This window comes from Arachis stenosperma, chromosome 10, assembly GCF_014773155.1.
Source record: "Arachis stenosperma cultivar V10309 chromosome 10, arast.V10309.gnm1.PFL2, whole genome shotgun sequence".
Taxonomy (NCBI): Eukaryota; Viridiplantae; Streptophyta; class Magnoliopsida; order Fabales; family Fabaceae; genus Arachis; species Arachis stenosperma.
In genome coordinates this window covers 87498997-87503629 of record NC_080386.1, presented here as the reverse complement: position 1 = coordinate 87503629, position 4633 = coordinate 87498997, and the positions used below count along the sequence as shown (strand labels likewise).

Here is a 4633-nt window from a genome sequence, read left to right as displayed (position 1 = left end):
CTTAACACCAAACTTAGAGTTTGGTTGTGGCCTCACAACACCAAACTTAGAGTTTGACTGTGTGGGCTCTTCTTGACTCTGAACTGAGAGAAGCTCTTCATGCTTACTCTCTTCTGTCACAGAGGGATGGCCATGTGCCTTAAACACAAGGTATTCTCCATTCAATTGAAGGACTAACTCTCCTCTGTTGACATCTATCACAGCTCCTGCTGTGGCTAGGAAAGGTCTTTCAAGGATGATGCAATCATCCTCTTCCTTCCTAGTGTCTAAGATTATGAAATCAGCAGGGATGTAAAGGCCTTCAACCTTTACTAGCACGTCCTCTACTAATCCATAAGCTTGTCTCAATGACTTGTCTGCCAATTGTAATGAGAACAAGGCAGGTTGTACCTCAATGATTCCCAGCTTCTCCATTACAGAGAGTGGCATTAGATTTATCCCTGACCCCAGATCACATAGAGCCTTTTCAAAGATCATGGTGCCTATGGTACAGGGTATTAAGAACTTGCCAGGATCTTGTTTCTTTTGAGGTAGAATTTTCTGAATCCAAGTATCCAGTTCATTAATGAGCAATGGAGGTTCACCTTCCCAAGTTTCATTACCAAATAACTTGGCATTCAGTTTCATGATAGCTCCTAAGTATTGAGCAACTTGCTCTCCAGTTACATCTTCATCCTCTTCTGAGGAAGAATAGTCTTCAGAGCTCATGAATGGCAGAAGGAGATTTAATGGAATCTCTATGGTCTCTGTATGAGCCTCAGATTCCTTTGGATCCTTAATAGGAAACTCCTTCTTGTTTGAGGGACGTCCCAGGAGGTCTTTCTCACTAGGATTTCGTCCTCTTCCTCCCTTGTGCATTCGGCCATATTGACTATGTCAATGGCTTTGCACTCTCCTTTTGGATTCTCTTCTGTATTGCTTGGGAGAATACTGGGAGGAGTTTCAATGACTTTCTTACTCAGCTGGCCCACTTGTGCCTCCAGATTTCTAATGGAGGATCTTGTTTCATTCATGAAACTAAAAGTGGCCTTTGACAGATCAGAGACTACATTGGCTAAATTAGAAGTGTTTTGTTTAGAATTCTCTGTCTGTTGCTGAGAAGATGATGGATATGGCTTACTATTATTCAGTCTGTTGCGTCCATCATTGTTAAAACCTTGTTGAGGTTTTTGTTGATCCTTCCATGAGAAATTTGGATGATTTCTCCATGATGAGTTATAGGTGTTTCCATAAGGTTCACCCATGTAATTAACCTCTGCCATGGCAGGGTTCTCAGGATCATAAGCTTCTTCAGAAGCTGCCTCTCTAGTACTGTTGGATGCATGTTGCAATCCATTCAGATTTTGAGAGATCATGTTGACCTGTTGAGTCAACACTTTGTTCTGAGCCAATATGGCATTCAGAGTATCAATTTCAAGAACTCCTTTCTTCTGAGATATCCCATTGTTCACGGAATTCCTCTCAGAAGTGTACATGAATTGGTTGTTTGCAACCATGTCAATGAGTTCTTGAGCCTCTTCAGGCGTTTTCTTCAGGTGAATAGATTCACCTGCAGAATGATCCAATGACATTTTCGAAAATTCAGAGAGACCATAATAGAATATATCTAATATGGTCCATTCTGAAAACATGTCAGATGGACATCTTTTGGTCAGCTGCTTGTATCTTTCCCAAGCTTCATAGAAGGATTCACCATCTTTTTGTTTGAAGGTTTGAACATCCACTCTCAGCTTGCTCAGCTTTTGAGAAGGAAAGAATTTATCTAAGAATGCAGTGACAAGCTTATCCCATGAGTCCAGGCTATCCTTGGGTTGTGAATCCAACCATACTCTAGCTCTGTCTCTTACAGTAAAAGGGAAAAGCATGAGTCTGTAGACTTCAGGATCAACTCCATTCGTCTTTACAGTCTCACAGATCTGCAAGAACTCAGTTAAAAACTGATAAGGATCTTCAGATGGAAGTCCATAAAACTTGCAGTTTTGTTGCATTAAAGCAACTAGTTGAGGCTTAAGCTCAAAGTTATTGGCTCCAATGGCAGGAATGGAGATGCTTCTTCCATTAAACTTGGACGTTGGCTTTGTGAAGTCACCAAGCATTCTCCTTGCGTTATTATTATTTTCGGCTGCCATCTCCTTCTCTTGTTCGAAAATTTCTGAAAGGTTGTTTCTGGATTGTTGTAATTTAGCTTCTCTTAATTTTCTCTTCAGAGTCCTTTCAGGTTCTGGATCAATTTCAACAAGAGTGCCTTTATCCTTGTTCCTGCTTATATGAAAGAGAAGAAAACAAGAAAAGAAAGAGGAATCCTCTATGTCACAGTATAGAGATTCCTTTATGTTAGTAGAAAAAGAAGGGGGTAGAAGAATGAAGAAGGAGATTCGGATTTTTGGATGAAGAGAGGTGAAGAGAAGTGTTAGTAATTAAATAATTAAATAGAAGAAGAAAAGAGGAGGGAGATTTCGAAAATAATTTTGAAAAAGTGGTTAGTAATTTTCGAAAATTAGAGATAAAATGTAATTAAAATTAAAACATAAAACAATTAATTAATTAAAAAGAACTTTTGAAAAAGGGATGAGATATTTTCGAAAATTAGAGAGGGAAAAGTAGTTAGGTGGTTTTGAAAAAGATAAGACACAAACAAGAAGTTAGTTAGTTGATTGAGAAAGATTTAAAATTAAAATTGAAAAAGATAAGAAGATAGTAAGTTAGATAAGATTTTTTTTTGAAATCAAATTTTGAAGAAAAATAAAATTTTTGAAAGAGATAAAATAAAAGATAAAAAGATTTAATTCAAAAATTTTGAAATTATTTACTTCACTAACAAGAAACTACAAGATAAGATTCTAGAACTTAAAGATTGAACCTTTCTTAACAAGAAAGTAACAAACTTCAAATTTTTGAACCAATCACATTAATTATTAGTGAATTTTCGAAAATATGATGTAAAGATAATAAAAAGATTTTGAAAATATTTTGAAAAAGATTTTTGAAATTTTCGAAAAAATAGAAAAAAAAATGAACAAGATATGATTTTTGAAAAAGATTTTGAAAAGATAAGATTTTTTTTTTTAAAATTGAAATTTTGACTTGACTTGTAAGAAACAACTAATTTTAAAAATTTTTGACCAAGTTAATCCCAAAATTTCGAAATTTTGGAGGGAAATAAGGAAAAGATATTTTTTTTTTTTTGAATTTTTAATTATGAGAGAGAAAAACAACAAAAATACTCAATGCATGAAATTTTTAGATCAAAACAATGAATGCATGCAAGAATGCTATGAATGTCAAGATGAACACCAAGAACACTTTGAAGATCATGATGAACATCAAGAACATATTTTGAAAAATTTTTGATGCAAAGAAAACATGCAAGACACCAAACTTAGAAATCTTTAATGCATGGAAAATATGAATGCAAAAATGCACATGAAAAACAAGAAAAGACACAAAACAAGAAAACATCAAGATCAAACAAGAAGACTTATCAAGAACAACTTGAAGATCATGAAGAACACTATGAATGCATGGGATTTTCGAAAAATGCAAGAAAAAATTTTTTTAAAGCATGCAATTGACACCACACTTAAAAATTGACTCAAGACTCAAACAAGAAACACAAAATATTTTTGAATTTTTAATGATTTATTAATTTTTTTGGATTTTTATTAATTTTTTCGAAATTAAAGTTTAGAAAAACGAAAAATAAAAGAAAAATTTTGAAAAGAAAATTACCTAATCTGAGCAACAAGATGAACCGTCAGTTGTCCATACTCGAACAATCCCCGGCAACGGCGCCAAAAACTTGGTGGACGAAATTGTGATCCTTATTCTTTAAGTTGCACTCCTTGTAAAATTATGGAACTTGAAATTGGCACGAGAGAACAATGGATCAATTGTGATCAATGTTCTAACTATTTTGAGTGAAATCATTATTATGGCACTGGTTGAATTCACAACTCCGTTCAACTAACCAGCAAGTGTACTGGGTCGTCCAAGTAATAAACCTTACGTGAGTAAGGGTCGATCCCACAGAGATTGTTGGTATGAAGCAAGCTATGGTCATCTTGTAAATCCCAGTCAGGAGGATAAAATTATGGAATTTAGAAAATCAAATATGATTAATAAAAATAAACAGAAAATAAAATAGGATAGAGATACTTATGCAGATTCATTGGTGGGAATTTCAGATAAGCATATGGAGATGCTGTATGGCTCAAGGACGCCTGCTCTCCTACTGCTTCTACTCAATCCTTCTTACTCCTTTCCATGGCAAGCTGTGTATAGGGGTTCACCATCAGCGGTGGCTACTTTCAATCCTCTCGGGAAAATGGTCCTCTGCGGCTGTCACTCGCATGGCTAATCGTCTGGAGGCATCACCCATGGTTGATGGCTACATCCCATCCTCGCAGTGAAAACTACGCTCACGCGCTCTGTCACAGCACGGCTAATCACTGGTTGGTTCCTGCGCTTACTGGAATAGAATCCCTTGATTCTTTTGCGTTTGTCATCACACCCAGCACTTGCAAGTCTGAAGCACATCACAGTCATTCATTACCGGAATCCTACTCGGAATACCACAGGCAAGGTTAGACTTTCCGGATTCCCAGGATCCTACTCGGAATACCACAGACAAGGT

General features: G+C 36.0%; 1 non-coding gene across 1 annotated transcript; it reads left to right on the top strand.

The window, feature by feature from the left end:
• The first annotated feature begins 1629 nt into the window (after window positions 1-1629).
• On the top strand, window positions 1630-1733 carry LOC130958871 (small nucleolar RNA R71). Its single transcript, XR_009077975.1, has one exon. It is a non-coding gene; the product is annotated as a small nucleolar RNA R71 (small nucleolar RNA).
• The last annotated feature ends 2900 nt before the right edge of the window (window positions 1734-4633 follow it).